We start from the raw sequence: 11,112 nt of genomic DNA on the forward strand, positions 1-11,112 counted from the left end.
AATATTAGGTTTCGGAAACAAACATATTATGAAGGAGGATCAAAGTTAACAAAATCACTTGCTAGACGTTTGAGAAATAAACAACAATCTAACACGATCTACAAAATAAGAGCCGATAACGGAAAACTTAGTTTACAAACCAGAAGAAATTGAAAAAACATTTGAAAAATATTATTCTAAACTTTATTCCCAACCTAAATCAGCAGACGATGAGACAATTAGAGCTTTTTTAAACTCATTAGATTTACCAAATATAGGAGTGTCCCAAAATTCAATATTATGTTCGCCCATCACAGAAAAAGAACTAGAAAGTACAATAAAACGAATGAAATCCAACAAGACCCCTGGAACGGATGGGTTTCCAGTGGAATGGTACAGGACCTTCAAAGAAGAGTTGAACCCACTGTTATTATCATCGTTTAACCACACTCTGAAAAATGGAGTTTTACCTCGTGGAGAGAAGCAATAATTATGATTATCCATAAAGAGGGCAAGAACAAAGAATATTGTGAAAGTTATAGACCAATATCAATATTAAATTGTGACTACAAAATATATACGTCAATTATATCTAATAGATTCCAAACATTTCTTTCCGATATGAGAGATGAGGATCAGGCAGGTTTTATTAGAGGACGACAAACCCAAGACAATATAAGGAGGACTTTACATATAATCGAACAAGCACAAAAAACAAACGAAAGCGCACTTCTTTTGAGTCTGGATGCCGAAAAGGCTTTTGACTGCGTTGGCTGGAGATTTTTGTATTGTTGTTTGGAAAGATTTGGCCTTAATACACAGTCAATCAATTGTGTCAGGACACTGTACCAAGATCCAAAAGCAAGACTAAAGATAAATGGCAGTCTCACAAACTGGTTTACCCTAGAAAGATCTGCGAGACAGGGGTGCAGCTTGTCACCAACCCTCTTTGCAATATTTATTGAACCATTGGCACAAGCTATAAGGCAGGAAGAGGGAATAATAGGAGTTAAAATCAAGGATATAGAGCATAAGGTGGGGCTATTTGCTGACGATGTCCTAATTTACTTAAAACAACCAGATGTATGTTTACCTAAATTAATGGACTTATTAAATTATTTTGGCTATCTATCGGGTTATAAACTGAATATTGAGAAAACGCAGGTTCTCCTCTTAAACTGTAATCCTCCACTAAAAATATCGCAGCAATATAATTTCAAGTGGAATAAAAAATCAATAGACTACTTAGGAATAAAGATTACAAATAACTTTAACACATTATATGAGACCAACTATAAACCTTTGAATCAACAAATATACAAAGACATGGAAAGATGGGAGGTTTTATTGTTAGATCTACATGCCAGAATCGAGACAATTAAGATGAATGTCCTACCGAGAATTTTGTATCTTTTCCAGTCCCTGCCAGTGTCAATACCAACAAATCAATTTGTGGAGTGGAACAAAAAAATCTCAAGATTCATATGGAATGGAGCCAAACCAAGAATTAAATTTTCAACAATTCAATTACCAAAAAATGAAGGTGGATTGGCCCTGCCAAATTTAGAGGAGTATTACTATGCAGCCCAGCTCAAATCTTTGAGTTGTTGGTGTGACTCTGAATGCACGGCCAAGTGGAAACAAATTGAGGTGAATAACGTTTGCCATGTACGAGCAATGATTGCAAACAAAAGACTGTTTAAAGAAAATGTAACAAAGTTGGACTGTATGGTCAAGTTCACTCTGGATGTCTGCTTCAGAATTGTAAAAAGATTCAAAATAGAGAAAGAGATTAAACTTTTAAGTTGGCTAGCATATGATACAAATTTTAAACCAGGAATTATGAATACCAAATTTAAAGAGTGGACAAATAACCTCAACTAATTCAACAAACTGGAGAATCTTTTGCTGGAAGAACATCATCAGATTTTTCATCACACCAAAGATTAAAAAAGCATCTCTATCAGTGGATCAACCATGTTGGAGACATTGTGGGGAGTATAATGTGGGACATGCACATGTGTTTTGGCAGTGCAACAAGGTGTCACTATTTTGGGAAACTTTGGGCAAAGAAATGGAGAAAATATTGGGGTACACACTATCAAGGTCATGCATAACGATGTATTTTGGGCGGACTACTGATGCGCATATCCCAAAAAAGGACCATTACTTGATTAAGGTATTACTGGCAGCATCAAAAAAAGCCATTACACGCAAATGGCACAAGGAAGACCCCCCTACGCTGGACAACTGGAGGGACATTGTGGAAGAAATTCGCACCATGGAGAGACTTACATATGTTTTAAGGTTACAAAAGGAAAAATATGTAGAAAACTGGGACAAATGTTTTTTTTTTATTTAAATGACGGCTGACCGAATGTTCATTGTTATTTTGTTGTATTTTTGAAAATAATAAAATATAAGTTACAAAAAAAAAACACATCTGAAGTGCTGATGCACAAAATGGCAAAATTTGTTTTTTCCAGGCATCGCCATGGCAACACCGTGCAAAATACAAACTTGGCCCCCGGACTTTTTTGTCGGGGACGACCTGAAGAATCACTGTGCCAAATTTTGTGTTCGTCGTTGACGGTAGTAAGTCGTTATAAGACTTTGAAATGTACGAAAATTTGGAAATTTTCCCATTAGGATAACATGGGCGCTTTCGCCATGGCAACCCAGTGAAAAATATGACTTGGGTCTGATTGACTTTTTTGATCAGGATGACATGAAGAGTCATGGTGCCAAATTTCACATTATTCCATGAAACTAATATTATTCCCATGAATGGGAAAAATTTGGAGATTTCCCATTAGCATAACATTGGCAGTTTGGCGCATCGCCATGGCAACACGGTGCAAAAAAAAGCATGGGTGTCATTGACTTTATTGAAAAAACAAAAACAAAACAAAAAAACTGGTTTATTAGTCTGTCTACATATCCAATGCTCAAAATGCTCAGTCTCCCCTTGTGATGTTGTGGTTTACAATATATCTGTAATGAGCAAGACAGATTTAGCTCAATTATATGAAAACTAGGTACAGCCACTTTAAACAGCAAATTCTACCATAGAATCCTGACTGTTCTCCAGCTCACATTTAAATGAGGCATTCTATAATGTTGTCATGAAGTCATGTGACCAGCTCTAGAACACTCACCTAGCAACCAGTGTTGCCATGGTGTTCTCGTCACGGTGACAAAGAAATCCTTTGACACAAAGCAATCGATTTGTAGTACTTGTTAGATCAAACTCAACGGTCACAACAAAGTCAAGTGCTCTTGTATTGCTCTTGTATTGCTCGTGTATTGTTCGTGTATTGCTCTTCTGTTGCTTAGATATCTAATTTTTTGACCAACCTAAATACATACTGAAATGGCTTCAGGATATCCCTCCAGACTAGATCAAACCCTGTTTAAGTTAGGGGAGTACATCGTCTTGGACGTACTTGGGGAAGGGCATTTTGGTGCAGTCACTAGATGCTTTCACCCTCAGACTTTAGAGATCGTGGCAGTTAAAACCCTGAAGAACGCCAGTAGCAGTCTCGAAAACGAAGTTGAGATCTTGGAGGAGTTGCGCCTCTTACAACCAGACAAGTACAATATTGTCAGGTTCATTGAATACTTTGCAGAACAGGACTCCGAATGCATGGTATTTGAAACATTAGACAGGAGCCTGTTCGACTTTATGAACATGAGAGGAAAGCTATTGTCTTTGTGTGAGCTCCGTCCAGTGGTACAGCAGCTCCTGGTGGCCTTTGACGGTCTCAAGACGGCTGGGATCATTCATGCAGACCTAAAGCCAGACAACATCATGCTGGTGAACCACAGTAAGCAGCCTTTTAAAGTCAAACTCATTGACTTTGGCCTTGCTGGTTATGCAGACATGATGGACTTCCTGAACATATGGCAGCCTTTTCCATACCGAGCTCCAGAGGCCACTCTAGGCTGCGACGTCACTGAGGCTGTGGACATGTGGTCTCTAGGCTGCACTCTGGCAGAGTGTTTCACAGGATACCGTCTTTTCAGTGGACACTCAGCCTACGACAATCTCAGGACAATCGTCGAACTGGTAGGACTTCCAAGTGCAAAAATGCTCCAAAAAGCACATATGGCTTTAGATTACTTTACAAGCCCTTCTGGTGACTTCACACAGTGGAGACTTCAAACCTTAGATGAGTACTATGGCAGACAGAGAGAAGACATGCCCATGGTCTCAGATTGTCTAGCTGGAATATTCAGCTCTTTAGACAGTGTTTTTCAGGGGTCTCATACAAGAACGGGAGACCCAGAGCACAGAGACAGATTGGCCTTTGCTGATCTCATAAAGAGACTTCTGGACCTGGACGATGAGATGAGAATCACTCCCAAGGAGGCACTCCATCACCCCTTTGTGACGATGGAACATCTGATCGGTGATGACAGTGAATACAGTGAGAACGCTCGTGGCCTCATGGCCTTAGCTCTTAAAGGGTCCACCACTGTGTCTGATTTGAGCCCTCCTGAACAGCCCAGTCCACACGTCCCACAACATGTACCAGAGCCGCTCTGGGATGAGGAGGAAGCAATAAGACCCACGCAAACACTGGAGCACATAGACAACACAAAGTGTTTCAACCAGGGTATTCTAGAGACTCCAATGGACAACGAGGAAAACATGCAACCTGTCAAGTACGTCAATGGGTTTTTCTATTTTGGCCTTGAAGATCCAGTTTGGAATGAACCACTTAATGTAGGAGAAACAAGTGTCCCCCAAATACCTCAGTGTTTGAACCCAGCTATTCTAGAGCAGCAGGGAACAGCAACAGAACTCACTGAAGTAAACATGTCCAAAAACTGGTGTGATTATACTTCTGAGGACGACGAACTCCTCTACAGCCAGGAATTCGACCTGGAGATGGAACTCGCCAATCAGGACCAGACCTCTGGACCATCTGAGGAGGTGGTCCAAACCTCTGTAACTCTTGAAGAGTTGGAGAGGGAGCAGTTGGAGCCTCAAACCCAACAGAGGTCTGAAGAGGAAGAAGACCAGAGCTTGAGCTTAAACATGCTCGAATTTGAAAAGGCCTCTAAAGCTGCTCAGGCTTTAGATGCCAGAGAGGAACGTCTTCTCCAAGAACTGGAAGACCTCAGGCATGTTCGAGAAATTGACCACGAACAGCACCAGGAGGAGAAGCTCAAGTTATTGAACAAAACTGAGCTGATCATTGCAGGTCATAAGAAGCAACTCCAAGGCTTCAAATCTGAACTGCACACAGTGAAAAAGGAGAACAGACAATTAGTGAGAGAATCTGAGGAGCTGAAACGTAGGATTAAGATCAAAGATGGAGACGTAAACCAGCTTGTCGAACAGCATGAGGAGGACAAGAGGAAAATGAAGCGGATTATTCAAGATCATAACACTGAAATGAAGAAAAAGGACAGAATAACCCAAGAACTCCAAATTGAACTGAACAATGTGAAAGAGGAGAGAGCAGCACTTATACACCAGTCAGATGAACTGAAGCACCAGCTTCAGTCCAAAGATCGCACTATGGACGCACTGCAGAAACAAGTTGCTGAAATGAAAGACATGTTGGAGCAAATTCGAAAAGATTCCAGACAAAAATCCAAACAGTGGGAAAAGGAAAAACGGAATCTTCAGACGGACGCTGCCAATATGAAATCCAAACTCCACAAAAAATCTTCAGAAAATACAGAGCTGACTGAGCAGAACTCTCAACTGAAGCGTGCACTGGCAGATTTCAGAACGGACATGTCTGCTCTGAAACATGAACTGGAAACCAAAAAACAAGAGGCGGCTGTCCAGAAGGTCCAGATGTTGCGGCAAATGGAAGACAAAGATACGCACATCCGAAAGATGGACGAGGAGAAGGACGCCACTTTGAGGACCTGTGAGGAGGTGAAGGAGGATCTCAGAAAGACACAGAAAGAGCGCTCCCTGCTGATGGAGAGATGCAGTGCATCAGACCAGCAATTGAAAAGAGCAGAGGTAGAGCGCTCCCTGCTGGTCATTAAGAACAACGTGTTACAGCAACAGATAGAAGAGGAGAAACAAATCAAAACCGAACTAGAGGAGGAGAAGACGGCTCTCTTAAAGACCTGTGAGGAGCTAAAGGCAGAGAGCTCCCTACAGGCTGAAAGCTGCAGTGCGTTGGAGAAACAGCTGAGGAGCACAGAAGAACAGCGCTCCCTGCTGGAGAAGATGAGCATAACACTGGAGCACGAGCTGGAGAAGAGGAAGAGGAAATGGTACAGGAGACTGTTCCACGTTGAGACCCTTTCTTTTTTGTGATCAAATTTTTTTATTGTTTACATAATAACAACAAAAACACAATACCCCCCCCCCCCCCCAAAAAAAAAAACAAAAAAAAAAAACTAAACAAAAACATCCCGAGCTCATGGTGATATCCTACCCCCCCTCCCTGGGCTCCACATGTACAAGATTAAAAAAATTATATATATATATATATATATATATATATATATATATATATATATATATATATATATATATATATATATATATATATACACATGCACATTATATATGTATTCCTATACCCCTATACATTACTATACATACTATACTTATATTATACACTTACACATATATATATATTTAGTGTAGACCCTTTCTCAACCCCCCACCCTGTTCTGCACATGAACAATAACTAAAAAAAAAGGTTTTTGAGTTATTGTTTAATAAAAAAATTAAAAAATCCATTCATTTTTTTGTCTTCTTTTGGGTTAATTATTATTTGAACCACCTTATCCATGGTTTAGTCTATTTTAGGTGTCGGCAATATTGGGTTAAACTTGAGTCTAAATATCTAAAATCTAGCTAATGTACTTTAACAAACTTGTCGTAGGGTTTTTATCTGACAGACTCCAAACTGAGGCAGCCTCATCGGGACATATATTCGACTCAACATAATGACATCTTAACAAAACAGCCATTTTGAAAGTATAAAAATTCATGTGACTTTTGCAAAAATGATCGGATCTGGATGGACCCAATGTAGCACTTGTGTGGTTTGATGAGCTGGACATAATGATTTGTGAATTAAACTTGTACCTTTAAAATGTCAAAACAAACTGGAGAATCTTTTGCTGGAAGAACATCATCAGATTTTTCATCACACCAAAGATTAAAAAAGCATCTCTATCAGTGGATCAACCATGTTGGAGACATTGTGGGGAGTATAATGTGGGACATGCACATGTGTTTTGGCAGTGCAACAAGGTGTCACTATTTTGGGAAACTTTGGGCAAAGAAATGGAGAAAATATTGGGGTACACACTATCAAGGTCATGCATAACGATGTATTTTGGGCGGACTACTGATGCGCATATCCCAAAAAAGGACCATTACTTGATTAAGGTATTACTGGCAGCATCAAAAAAAGCCATTACACGCAAATGGCACAAGGAAGACCCCCCTACGCTGGACAACTGGAGGGACATTGTGGAAGAAATTCGCACCATGGAGAGACTTACATATGTTTTAAGGTTACAAAAGGAAAAATATGTAGAAAACTGGGACAAATGTTTTTTTTTAATTTAAATGACGGCTGACCGAATGTTCATTGTTATTTTGTTGTATTTTTGAAAATAATAAAATATAAGTTACAAAAAAAAAACACATCTGAAGTGCTGATGCACAAAATGGCAAAATTTGTTTTTTCCAGGCATCGCCATGGCAACACCGTGCAAAATACAAACTTGGCCCCCGGACTTTTTTGTCGGGGACGACCTGAAGAATCACTGTGCCAAATTTTGTGTTCGTCGTTGACGGTAGTAAGTCGTTATAAGACTTTGAAATGTACGAAAATTTGGAAATTTTCCCATTAGGATAACATGGGCGCTTTCGCAATGGCAACCCAGTGAAAAATATGACTTGGGTCTGATTGACTTTTTTGATCAGGATGACATGAAGAGTCATGGTGCCAAATTTCACATTATTCCATGAAACTAATATTATTCCCATGAATGGGAAAAATTTGGAGATTTCCCATTAACATAACATTGGCAGTTTGGCGCATCGCCATGGCAACACGGTGCAAAAAAAAGCATGGGTGTCATTGACTTTATTGAAAAAACAAAAACAAAACAAAAAAACTGGTTTATTAGTCTGTCTACATATCCAATGCTCAAAATGCTCAGTCTCCCCTTGTGATGTTGTGGTTTACAATATATCTGTAATGAGCAAGACAGATTTAGCTCAATTATATGAAAACTAGGTACAGCCACTTTAAACAGCAAATTCTACCATAGAATCCTGACTGTTCTCCAGCTCACATTTAAATGAGGCATTCTATAATGTTGTCATGAAGTCATGTGACCAGCTCTAGAACACTCACCTAGCAACCAGTGTTGCCATGGTGTTCTCGTCACGGTGACAAAGAAATCCTTTGACACAAAGCAATCGATTTGTAGTACTTGTTAGATCAAACTCAACGGTCACAACAAAGTCAAGTGCTCTTGTATTGCTCTTGTATTGCTCTTGTATTGCTCGTGTATTGTTCGTGTATTGCTCTTCTGTTGCTTAGATATCTAATTTTTTGACCAACCTAAATACATACTGAAATGGCTTCAGGATATCCCTCCAGACTAGATCAAACCCTGTTTAAGTTAGGGGAGTACATCGTCTTGGACGTACTTGGGGAAGGGCATTTTGGTGCAGTCACTAGATGCTTTCACCCTCAGACTTTAGAGATCGTGGCAGTTAAAACCCTGAAGAACGCCAGTAGCAGTCTCGAAAACGAAGTTGAGATCTTGGAGGAGTTGCGCCTCTTACAACCAGACAAGTACAATATTGTCAGGTTCATTGAATACTTTGCAGAACAGGACTCCGAATGCATGGTATTTGAAACATTAGACAGGAGCCTGTTCGACTTTATGAACATGAGAGGAAAGCTATTGTCTTTGTGTGAGCTCCGTCCAGTGGTACAGCAGCTCCTGGTGGCCTTTGACGGTCTCAAGACGGCTGGGATCATTCATGCAGACCTAAAGCCAGACAACATCATGCTGGTGAACCACAGTAAGCAGCCTTTTAAAGTCAAACTCATTGACTTTGGCCTTGCTGGTTATGCAGACATGATGGACTTCCTGAACATATGGCAGCCTTTTCCATACCGAGCTCCAGAGGCCACTCTAGGCTGCGACGTCACTGAGGCTGTGGACATGTGGTCTCTAGGCTGCACTCTGGCAGAGTGTTTCACAGGATACCGTCTTTTCAGTGGACACTCAGCCTACGACAATCTCAGGACAATCGTCGAACTGGTAGGACTTCCAAGTGCAAAAATGCTCCAAAAAGCACATATGGCTTTAGATTACTTTACAAGCCCTTCTGGTGACTTCACACAGTGGAGACTTCAAACCTTAGATGAGTACTATGGCAGACAGAGAGAAGACATGCCCATGGTCTCAGATTGTCTAGCTGGAATATTCAGCTCTTTAGACAGTGTTTTTCAGGGGTCTCATACAAGAACGGGAGACCCAGAGCACAGAGACAGATTGGCCTTTGCTGATCTCATAAAGAGACTTCTGGACCTGGACGATGAGATGAGAATCACTCCCAAGGAGGCACTCCATCACCCCTTTGTGACGATGGAACATCTGATCGGTGATGACAGTGAATACAGTGAGAACGCTCGTGGCCTCATGGCCTTAGCTCTTAAAGGGTCCACCACTGTGTCTGATTTGAGCCCTCCTGAACAGCCCAGTCCACACGTCCCACAACATGTACCAGAGCCGCTCTGGGATGAGGAGGAAGCAATAAGACCCACGCAAACACTGGAGCACATAGACAACACAAAGTGTTTCAACCAGGGTATTCTAGAGACTCCAATGGACAACGAGGAAAACATGCAACCTGTCAAGTACGTCAATGGGTTTTTCTATTTTGGCCTTGAAGATCCAGTTTGGAATGAACCACTTAATGTAGGAGAAACAAGTGTCCCCCAAATACCTCAGTGTTTGAACCCAGCTATTCTAGAGCAGCAGGGAACAGCAACAGAACTCACTGAAGCAAACATGTCCAAAAACTGGTGTGATTATACTTCTGAGGACGACGAACTCCTCTACAGCCAGGAATTCGACCTGGAGATGGAACTCGCCAATCAGGACCAGACCTCTGGACCATCTGAGGAGGTGGTCCAAACCTCTGTAACTCTTGAAGAGTTGGAGAGGGAGCAGTTGGAGCCTCAAACCCAACAGAGGTCTGAAGAGGAAGAAGACCAGAGCTTGAGCTTAAACATGCTCGAATTTGAAAAGGCCTCTAAAGCTGCTCAGGCTTTAGATGCCAGAGAGGAACGTCTTCTCCAAGAACTGGAAGACCTCAGGCATGTTCGAGAAATTGACCACGAACAGCACCAGGAGGAGAAGCTCAAGTTATTGAACAAAACTGAGCTGATCATTGCAGGTCATAAGAAGCAACTCCAAGGCTTCAAATCTGAACTGCACACAGTGAAAAAGGAGAACAGACAATTAGTGAGAGAATCTGAGGAGCTGAAACGTAGGATTAAGATCAAAGATGGAGACGTAAACCAGCTTGTCGAACAGCATGAGGAGGACAAGAGGAAAATGAAGCGGATTATTCAAGATCATAACACTGAAATGAAGAAAAAGGACAGAATAACCCAAGAACTCCAAATTGAACTGAACAATGTGAAAGAGGAGAGAGCAGCACTTATACACCAGTCAGATGAACTGAAGCACCAGCTTCAGTCCAAAGATCGCACTATGGACGCACTGCAGAAACAAGTTGCTGAAATGAAAGACATGTTGGAGCAAATTCGAAAAGATTCCAGACAAAAATCCAAACAGTGGGAAAAGGAAAAACGGAATCTTCAGACGGACGCTGCCAATATGAAATCCAAACTCCACAAAAAATCTTCAGAAAATACAGAGCTGACTGAGCAGAACTCTCAACTGAAGCGTGCACTGGCAGATTTCAGAACGGACATGTCTGCTCTGAAACATGAACTGGAAACCAAAAAACAAGAGGCGGCTGTCCAGAAGGTCCAGATGTTGCGGCAAATGGAAGACAAAGATACGCACATCCGAAAGATGGACGAGGAGAAGGACGCCACTTTGAGGACCTGTGAGGAGGTGAAGGAGGATCTCAGAAAG

Source organism: Periophthalmus magnuspinnatus, chromosome 5 (genome assembly GCF_009829125.3).
Source record: "Periophthalmus magnuspinnatus isolate fPerMag1 chromosome 5, fPerMag1.2.pri, whole genome shotgun sequence".
NCBI classification, from domain to species: Eukaryota; Metazoa; Chordata; class Actinopteri; order Gobiiformes; family Gobiidae; genus Periophthalmus; species Periophthalmus magnuspinnatus.